The following is an 11,534-nucleotide window of genomic DNA, read 5'->3' on the forward strand; positions in this document are numbered from 1 at the left end:
AAGGTTTAATTAAAGGGAAAGGGAATGGGGAGAAAAAGAAACCACAGAAACAGTAAATCCGTTCAGAAGCACAGAGAGAGGGAAAAAATTATTCTCTACTTCCCATCAACAAGCGATGTTTGGCCACGTCCTGGGAAGCAGGGCCTCAAACGCGTGGTGGTGGTTCAGGAGGAACAGCCCCCTCCCCCACGAGAGCCCCCCCTTTTATTGCTGAGTGTGACATCAGGTGTTATGGAATATCCCTTTGGTTGGTTTAGGTCAGCTGCCCCAGCAATGTCCCCTCCCCATCACTTGCCCACCCCCATCCTGCTGGCTCTTGGGGGCTTGGAAGGAGTCCTGATGCTGTGCCAGCACTACGCAGCAATAGACACAACACTGGAGTGATATCAGTGCTGTTCCAGCTACGAGTGCAGAGTACAGCACTGTGCAGACTGCTGCAGGGAAAAGGTGACTCCAGCTCAGACAGACCCAACACAGCTTTCCAAAGAGATAGCACTCTAGATGTGGTCAGTTAAGCTTATCCTGATTCCTACAGAGAATACCTAACAGAGCAACTAGAACTTTGATCAGTAACTCAGGTTTTGGCTTTCATTCTCAAGTTCATAGTGAAATTTATGTTACTTAAAGTTTTAAAGCCCTTTGGGGAAACAAATCCTCTAAAAAATAATCTATTGGTCCTTTTTTTTGTATAATTTTTTTTCTGTTAAGTTTGTTGCTAGTTTTATTAATTTTCCCTTTAGAAAATATTTCTACAGTAGTCTTTACTTTTCATTCCAAAATAAAACATTTTTTTCCAGAATTTTAAGATTTTCTATAGTATTTTTTGAATTTGAGCTCTTCAAATTTGTACCATTAGTGCAAAGTTTGTATATAGTTTATTGTTGCTATTGTGATAGGCAATTTCAAAAGACTACAGATTCATCTGGGATTGAGTCTAAAGATGGGAAAATATGTCATATGCATATGCGTTTAATCTTTTAATCTTTTAATCTGATAAAATGGCAGTTGTTATTGCTGATAACGAACTGTTTGACTGTTTGGTTACTTTGTTTCTGGCAACCAGAGACAGAACTAGTTTATACCAGCTATCTTTCAAATTATGTGATATGTTTCCTGGTAAATCTTGAACCATACTTGAGTGTTAAACATATCTTATTATTAATTCCCAGAACTTGCAGATTTTCATGTGATTTATTTGAATTAATTGAAAACATATATAGTAATTTTAGATAACATTCTAGAATTACTCACTCTTTTTGCCCTTTTCACGGTAAAACTCAGTATTATATGAAAGATATAACTGCTTGAAACCATGCAAACAACCAACCAAAAAAAAAAAAAAAAAAAAAACCAAGAACCACAACGGTTGAAATATGTCTGAAAACAGTTGATATAGCAAAGCATTCAAAAGGCATAAGGTAATGTTGTCTGCTCTTGTACAGGTGCTTTGCCTCAAGTAGTTGGGTATAATTAATCTTTAAATCTTATTTTTCCCATAAACTTCAATACCCATGACTTTCTCCCTTCCTTCTCACATTTCTAGAAGACAAAGGAAGAAATATATGAGGAACCCAATATGCTGTGCTTGAATCCCATACTGGTAAGACAGTTCTGGCTTCATAGAAAACAAATTATCACAATTACATATTAGGAAAAAAGAAAGTGCATAGGTGACCTTCAGGGATGCCTATGTCAGGCAATTTTTTGGGGAAAATTTTTCTTTATCTGTGAGTAGATACAGTAGAAACAAGGTTATGCTGCCTACAAATGCATTTCTACCCATTCTTTTTACATTTGTGATTCTGCAATCATTATTATAGCAGCAAATTTTGATGTCACTTTGTAGTAGCATGGCTGCTGGTTTCATTGCTACTCTCAATAAAGAAAGCTAAATTGCCTTTTTTTTTTTTTTTTTTTCATGGAGACTGGTCACTTTATGACCAGTCTTTATGATCTAAATCTGGTTACTACAGTGTTGATTTTATAATAAACAGTAAATGCTACTAATATATAGAATGAACAATAATGATCCTGCATGGTCAAATGCAATTGCTGTTTTAGCACAGATCTTTCATCAGGTTAATTCTGGATACTGTGAAGGGAAAATATCTTGCGATGGCATATTTAAGAGGGAAAACATAATGTAACAATTTGAAATTACTAATTCATTTTTAATTGTTTAGCCCAACATCTTAATGAATGTTGAGGAATGACTAATTTTAGTAATAGAAAAAGCTAAACAAACTCTGTAGAATAATTCATTGACATACCCCTGACTTGATGTCCATATTTTTATATAAGGGTAATAAGAAAGCAATAGGAAGGAGTATGAGTCTCTCTTCTAGCTGACAGAGAAGAAGTCATTGAATAACGCTATTGAATTTTTCATAAACACTTTTTTCCAGAAATTCTATTTCTAGATGACTCAGTGTGGCATACATGGAGACATGGAGAAAATTGAATGGAATTATGCCCAGATATTAAAGTAGAAGAGTAACACCAGTACTTTGACAAGTAAAATCCAAATTCAGAATGAAATATAACTATGCCTATAAAGCCAACATTGCTAGATTACTAGTGTTACAGCAGGAAAAATTCTTAAATCATAAAAGGATTTATTATATTGCATTCATTGATACCTTTTAACAGCTTTACTTTTTCCCCACCTTTCCCCTCTAATAAATCACTCTTATTTTACAAGAATTGCTATTATTTATTTATTTACTATATTTATTTATTTATTTATTTATTTATATTCTTCTGGAACAGTTACATGCCTTTTAATTTTTCAAGGATATGTTTCAAAATTTCCTGAAGCCAATGCATATAATCCAGTGGACTTTCAACTAAGTCATGGTATTGATGAAATTTTTAAAAAAGCAAATCAATGATATTTCATTTTATTTTTGACTCAAAGTTCTTAATGAAATAATAATAACATAGGAACAAAATTTGTTCCCTTCTGATCACTTATGTAGAGTGTTAGCTATCTGAAGTGCTTTCTTTTGTTTACTGTTCTCCCTCATTTTGTATTAATAGCACCACTAAAATAAGGAATAAACCTTGTAAGAATTTTATGTTTCAGTTTTATAGGTACTTAATGGACTAATGTTTAACATATTTCAAAAATATTTTAGTTACAGTTTTCCCTAGCTGGGAAATGCATATCTATTTTTATGGAATGTATAGATTCCATATATGTAATATATATTGCATATATTACATATATAAATATATGCAATATAATGGTGTTTTACAATAAACTTACAAAAAGTTGTTTTATTGTGTGCATTTGCCACTGTTAAGAAGGATTGGGGTGGGCTGAATAGGGAGATAAGTTTTTTTTTTTTTTCATTTTTTTGACATGATTTCTCTTATAAAGATATGTGCTATCCAAAAGAGGGAGCCATAGCATTGTACTATATCTTTTCACTTTATGAGATGATGAAACTGCTTACATTCTTTTATTTCTTTTTCTTAATTGTTCTTGAAGATGATGCTAGCTCTGAGGTTTTCGTTATTGTTATTGTTTTAAAATGAATAAGCAATATTCAGGAGTAGATAATGCATCCTAATAATTTTTTTTGAGTTGATTGAAAAGGTTATAATAAGATAAATACGTTTAAACAAGAGAAAAACATATTGTCATAAAGTTGGAGTCATGCATCTTGTTCTTGATTCCACCAGGTGCTTATGTTCAAATTTACAGACAAGTTTAATCTCTCTGTACTAATTTCCCACCTTACAAAACTGAATAAATAAATAAATAGGTAAAAATAAATTAAACTGTCAAAGAACAGAGATTGATGTAAGTATTTGCAAAACACACTTAATTTCTTTGTCTATGAAGTAAGTGGGATGAGCATAAAATATTACTCTTAAGAACTGATGAGGCACCTACTTCTATGAAATCTTTGTTTGGAGGAATACTGCTTATAAAAGCATGACATGTGCTTTGGAAAGCATGGACTAGATTGCCTGCATACCTGAAGAGCCAGTGGACAGGGATGTATCTGAAGGAGTGGAATATAAAAGCAAATAGAGCATTAAATAAAACCTGCTTTACTTTTGTAATTTCTTGAGTGTTCTCCTTGCCTCTTCCCCATAGTTGTGTGTACTACGTGTGGACCTAAGGAGGGCCTTCCTGCTATTTTTGGCAACAGTGAGCACTGATAGTTTAATCCCCTTCTAATATTTTTCTACAAAAATATAGGTTTGATTCACCTGTTTTTTTTTACAAAACTTTCTCATGCTGGTTTGGATATGGCCATATGGCCAATTGCATTAGGCAGCAATTTAGATGACAGAAAATAATGTTGGTACTATAGGCCTATTTAGTAAATGAGAAATGAAAGGGCAAGTTAAAACCCTCAAGATACAAGTTCAAATACAAATGCTTCATTTAAGGCCACATATATTCAAATGTTTTCACAGTGAAGGTGGTAAGGCACCAGAACATGTTGCCCAGAGAGGCTGTGGATGTCCCATCCCTGGAGTTGTTCAAGGCCAGATTGGCTGGGGCTCTGAGCAATGTTATTTGGTGGTAGATTTCCCTGCCAATGGCAGTGGTGTTGGAACTGAATGATTTTTAAGGTCCCTTCCAACCAAAACCATTCTATGATTTTGGGATTCTATCTATGAATATATAAACTCCGCTTATATGCATATACATATTGCAATTTGTATGAAATGTTTATTTTTTTTCTTTAATTTCTTCTGCTATCTTCTTTCTTACTCCTAAGTAATGTTAAATATAATAGCCTACATATAGGATGCAATCTAAACTATGATCATTTTCTATTTTCAGTTAAATGAATGTTGAGTAAATACGGTAAAGGCAAGCATAGATAGGAAGAGAGCCAAGGGGACAATAGAGGATACAAACACTATGAGAATAAAAAGCTGCATGAAAGCAGGATAAGTGTTCTTCAGAGGAAAAGTGTTAAAAGTTAAATGTGAATGTCCCATTCATAGCATATATTTGTTAAGTAAAGTTTGGCTGCCCTCTAGAATCACTGTTTTCTGTTATTCAGTTCAAGAAATATATATGATTTTTTTCAGAGCTGATGAATGCCATCAGGTTCAAGTATTAAATTAGATTTATAAATGCTCATCAACTGTGGAAAAAAAAAAAAAAAAAAGTATATTTTCCCCTGGTTCTATTGTTTCGTTTTTTTTTTGGAGATCCACTTACATTTTTTTGTCTCTAAGTGTTTCTTCGCTATGGACATATGTGATTGTAGCACTTTATATGTTTCATAGGCCTCTGTCACTTTTTGTGGAACTTCAGATACACAAGTCTGGGAATAAGTATTATTCACAGAAATCAGAATTTACCACAGTGGTATCTGAAGGCATTAATTGTTTCTACTGCAATATAGATAAGTTTTAGGAAAACTCCTATGTTACTGGTATGATAAATTTTGAGTGGTTCCAGTGCAAAGTAGAGAAGGCATGCAGATCTGTTTTTGAGAAAAGCAATCAACTAAATAAAGCATAACAGAATAAACATTCCACCTTTTTCCATCTCAGCCCTTAAAATAGTTAAACCACACAATGCATCTAAGCAATTGCTTCTTCCCTCTGAAATTCTTTAGAAGGTTTTTGGAGTTTTTGCTTATTTCCTTTAACACATAAGGTCAGTTCATCATGTGATGTGCCTTGTAGGAACAGCTTCTGACTTGCCTTCCCCAAAATTTATTTTAACAAAACACTTGAACTCAGAACTTGTACCCTCCCAGGAATTTGCTCCAACAAAATGTTTGGACTCAAAACTCGAAAAAAAAGATAGGATTACTTGAATCTGTTTATGTTCACCAAATTATTATTTACTAAGTGTTGTTTACTGTCCATAATTTGCTCTCATTACAAGTATTATTCAAAAGTCCTTGTAAAAGATAACTTCTTTTGTTGGAATATTTTAAAAATTATTTTCTTCAGTTTTAGCATCATTTTTTTCAGAAGCATCTATTATATAGCCTCACAATATGTAAACCATTGTCCACTTCACTTCTGTTGTGACATTGTATGCTCTAGTAGTAACTGAGAAACAAATAAAAACAGTGATTTATTCCTTAAATTACTGGAAGCTAAAAACCACTTTTTCTTAGTTTCCAAATTGAGCCCCTTCCCCTCTCCCCCCCCCCCCCCCCCAATAAATGTTATAATGAAAGTTTTTAATTTTCACGGAAGATAATTTCGTTGCATTAAAAATTGTTATGAAATGCCATTAAGTCATTGTAAAATAAATGATGAACTAGAGGTTAAACCTATTTCTTGACCTTTAACTTTTCCTTCTGGTTTTGAGGAATAAATAGTAAAACACAATTATTAAAACCAGCTTGTAAGCATTAAAATAATACTATGTTGAAATATAATATGTATAAATCTTAGCTTTGATGTGACTCCCTTGAATGTAATTAAAAATACAAATGCTTACTCCAGACATGTTTTTATTTTGTTTATTTTTGTTCATATATTTGGTATATGAAAATATGTTTTGTTTTGTTTTGTTTTTCATTTATGTTCACCAAAGTTCTTTTATATGCCATCAGGCTTATTCTGAATATTCTATTGCCAAATCAAAAATGTGTAATATTTTCAATGTATTGTTTTGTTATACTTATGTAAATCTTCTGCTATACACTAAATCACTATTCACATTTAATTGCTATTTGTTTTAAAGACAGGTTGTATCTACACCTATACTATGAGAAGAAGAAGAAGAAGAAGAAGAAGAAGAAGAAGAAGAAGAAGAATTAAGAAGAAGAATTTATTTAGTTACTTAGTAGATGGAATTTCCATTTTCTGGTGATTTTTCTATTACACGTACTACTATATTTTTTTTCTTTCTGAAAGCCAATGTATTCCAGATTTTTCTGATGTGTTTATCTCAGTAGCAACATTATTTTTGCATGTATTCAAAATTTTATTTACATTCCCTCCATTTATTCCCTCCATCACTTACACAGAACATTCTTTCAATAAGCAATTAAACTTTGTAGGGGTAGAGTTTTGTTGTTGTTGTTGTTGTTCTGTTCTGTGTTTTTTCTTTCTTGAATGCTCTATATTTGCTCTAGTGTACAAAATGCTTGTCTGTTTGTTTATCTTTTTTGCTTTTCTAGTCTTCAGGAAATTTAAGAACTTTGATTTTTTTGGACATATTCTGTATAAATATAAAGATTCTGCTAAGCTCTGTCACATTTCTGTATTTTTCCACAATTTTTGTTAGACTCTAGCCACTTAGAGTCTCTGTCTTTTAATTAAATTTTCTTTAATGATACACACATTATAATGCCTAGAGAAGCAATAGCGTCTCTAGCAGGTGTATATGTCTGGTTTTGATTTATGTTTTTGTTTTAAAGTAAACAATTTTTAGCCCCGTGTATAATTTTAAAATCTGTATTGCATGTTTACTTATTGTTCTTTTTTTATATATATATTTTTTTGGTGCTCAGATAAAACTCTTTAGTTTATCTAATAAGGAAATTTATACCCAATATTTCACAATCTTGTATTTGTACCATTTTAAACCATATAGAAATTATATTTCAATCTCATTTTGGAGGTTGAACAAGCTGTTATTTTACTTTCTTTCCCAGTCTTTGCAGAAAGAACCATTTTTAAACTGTCTGGATTTTCCTCTAACTTTGTACTCTGATGTATCAGAAATCAGTACTTGGTGACATTTTTCAATACAATTTCCTCTGACATTTACATTGAAAGGAGTGTGGAGTTATTCCACTTATTTGCTTGAGTCCTGATGACTTAAATGCCGGAGATATTACATTTTAAAAAAATAATTGTCCAAGTCAGATTTTTTTACATATTTTATATACATTGTACATGTACTTTGTCGTATATTATGTATCTACACCCATTATGTCCACATGCACATTATATACATTAATGTGATTCAGTGCACATACCAACTGTAGAGAAAGAATGTGAAGGGGCTGGAAAGAAAAACTGTTATCACTTAACATTGTTCCTAATTACAGAATGGTTGACCACTTTTCCCCTAGCTCATTTCCTATCCAGCTTGCAAACTGTGGTGTGGATCAGGTACTTCAGGTGTTCATACATGGGTGTGCAACTGTGTGGCAAATTCTGCTCTTTCTGGCCCTCCACAACTATCAGGTCCTGTGCTCTGCTCAGTAATGGCCATGACACTGTTTTGTCCCTTTATAAAGATTGGATCTAAATATTACTTATGTTCATGGTAACACTAATCTAAACTGAGTTGAGCCTTCTGTGAAGACCATGTGCACTTCTGTTTACCTGTACCTTACACTTAACAGCTTTCACAAAACACTTTGAAATATTTTGTTGTAATTGCTGGCTGTTAATTGGCAATTTCCAAAGGGCACCACATGAATACCAATTTACTTGGTCACTAATATGACATTGACCTTCCAGTTCACAGTAAAATGGAACCATATCATTATAAAGATATTACATATGAGGCAGTATTACTTATTTACATATCTAATTTTCTCTATTCCTAGTATTTCTTCTTCAAGATTTAATTTCAATATTGGTTCTGCATCCAATGAGAAAACCTGTTATTTGAGTTAGAAAATTGCCTTTTTTCGTGGACAGTAAGCTATAACTGTTACACTCTTTTGTACCAGTAATTAAACAGGTCTTCAAATTTAATAATAAAAGTGTTTATTCTCAGCTCAGCTGCAGTCAAAACTTAAACTTATGCAATGCAAAATTATATCCATGCAAGTTCTTTTATACATGCAAATTAAAACTACAACATTTAAAACTCATTTCTAACACTGTGCTATCCATACCTTTCTGTTTATTCTTCTGTTCTTCAGTGATATCAAAATCACAACCAAGTCTGAATTCTTCATTCTTAATCCCTTTCAGAACCATTTGTGTGCATTCAGTATATGAAGTATACAAACACAAGATTACTTAGGCCATGTGCCATTTTTATAAACTTCTAATCTGTTGAAAATGAAGTAGGCAGATTCGTTCTAAGTTGTTTTCCTTTTAATTGTTATTTTTTACAGGCCCTATACACATTTTCCATCAGGAAAGTGGGATTCCATCTGACAAATATAAACCTACTTCTACTAGGCATTTATAAATTTATTTATTTATTTATTTTTATGCGTTTCTGCAGAGAGAGTCTGTAGACTCAAGGGATAAAAACCACTGACTTAAAACATCGTATATCCAGTTAGTTGTTTAGTGTTGCGTTCTGTGAGAACTGGGTTCAGTGTCTTTAATTTACAAATGATAAATTGACTTTCACTTAAAGAATAGGCAATATTTTCCATGTTGGAAGAATTTTGAAATATTATTACAATTCTATTAAATAACCATTATATTTTTTGCCAGCCAGTCACTGTCAGTGGCCCTAAATGTGACAGAAAAGTATGCAGATGGGCTGATAAATGACTGTCTTAATAGGATGACAATCTGTGGATTCTGGGTGGTGCTGTGGGTACACTAACTTAGGCCAGGTTGGATCCTAGGTTTCAGTTCCTTTCCTGGCCCTTTCAGGAGGTATCTAAAGGATGGAGTACAGACATTAGTGGTTCTTAAGACATTAATCTTTCATTGTTAAAATATCAATAAAGTGTTAAGACAAATGTTAAGGCATCAATTTTTTGGACAAGAGCTCAGTGTGATTTGGAATGAGGGGAAGGGTCTTTACCTACTTTTGATAGAACAGTTTGGTCTCCAGAGCAAAGGGAACAGACTTTTTCACTGACATATTGCGTTGGGTCTGTCTGAGCTGGAGTCACCTTTTCCCTGCAGCAGTCCGCACAGTGCTGTACTCTGCACTCGTAGCTGGAACAGCACTGATATCACTCCAGTGTTGTGTCTATTGCTGCGTAGTGCTGGCACAGCATCAGGACTCCTTCCAAGCCCCCAAGAGCCAGCAGGATGGGGGTGGGCAAGTGATGGGGAGGGGACATTGCTGGGGCAGCTGACCTAAACCAACCAAAGGGATATTCCATAACACCTGATGTCACACTCAGCAATAAAAGGGGGGGCTCTCGTGGGGGAGGGGGCTGTTCCTCCTGAACCACCACCACGCGTTTGAGGCCCTGCTTCCCAGGACATGGCCGAACATCGCTTGTTGATGGGAAGTAGAGAATAATTTTTTCTCTCACGGACTGATTGTTTCTTTTGTTTCTGTTTTTCCTCCCCATTCCCTTTCCCTTTAATTAAACCTTTCTCATCTCAAACCTCGAGTTCTCTGTGTTGTATTTTCTCCCCCTTCCTCTTTGAGGAGAGGGGGAGTGAGAGAGCGGTTGTGGTGGAGCTCGGCTGCCCACCTGAGTAAAACCACCGCACATATCACCCCATGGTGTAGAGTATGACCTTTTTTTCCACAGTTCCCTCAGAATGGAGCACCATTTAGAAGCTCCTGCCCCCTCCACTGTCCATTCCTTTCTTCACATTTCAAGTCTCTTTGACCCCATGAAAATCAATAACCAGCCAGCCCAAATCACAGCAAGAACACAGCAAAGCCAGGTGCTACAGAAGGCAGTGAGAGAAGACCCTAGAGAGGGGCACAGAGTATAAGAGATAAATGTTGGAAATGTACTGCTGTAATATTGAAAGTACTTTTGGTTATTAGCATCATGCAGATTAAGATTCTACTGGGATCCTGTGGTACTTCTGGTCACTAGTAGAAGAAATCATAATGCACCTAACTCTCACTAGTAAGTCAACTTCAACTTTTTAATTACAATAATTGTCTCCATAAATATATACATATATATGTAAGTAGAGCACATGTATGTTCTTGCATCTAAATATTGATTTTTACACTGATTATGTTCGAATTTCTTTCACATGTAATTTCACAGAACTGCAAAAAAATAAACCAAATGAAGACAGATGAATACTTTTTATTAAAATCTGAGTGAGATAAACTCCAAGTATTAACACCTATTCCTAACATTAATTAATATGGCTGGCAAAGTATTAAGATTTATCAATTCTTAGACAGAACAGTTTCGCGTACCATATGGTAATATTCCATTTCTTGCGGGAAGAAAAAAAAAAAAAAGCAATCTATGCTACCTCTAAAGATGAACTCCCCTATAGTTACAGGGCAAATAACTCTTCCTCATTTAAGGATAAGTACTGGTAAGTACTGGGATAGGTACTGTTTGTCACCCATGCCTGAGACAACAATTGCTTGTAAATGAAGATGGTAGTTACATACTATGACAATCTTTTTTATTTAAAGCTTAACACCGACAGTTTTGTATTTTATCAATAGGATAAGAAATACTAGAATATTTCACTTAGTGTACCTCAGAATTAACCAGTGTAGACTACATGGAGCGGTAATAGAGCACGTCTATATCTTCCTTGTTCCCTTCAGATACTCAAGAGTGGCCATTGTTGTGGAAACTTTAGCTTAAAAGGATCATCACTTGACCTGTGAATTAGCAGGATAAAGTTAAACTTCAAGATCAAAAAAGTAAAGTAGTAATAAGAAGCCAACTTTGCATTTGCACTATAGAAGGGCATTTAAATGAAAGATAGCAGAA

Source organism: Netta rufina, assembly GCF_964035555.1.
Source record: "Netta rufina genome assembly, chromosome: 2".
NCBI lineage: Eukaryota > Metazoa > Chordata > Aves > Anseriformes > Anatidae > Netta > Netta rufina.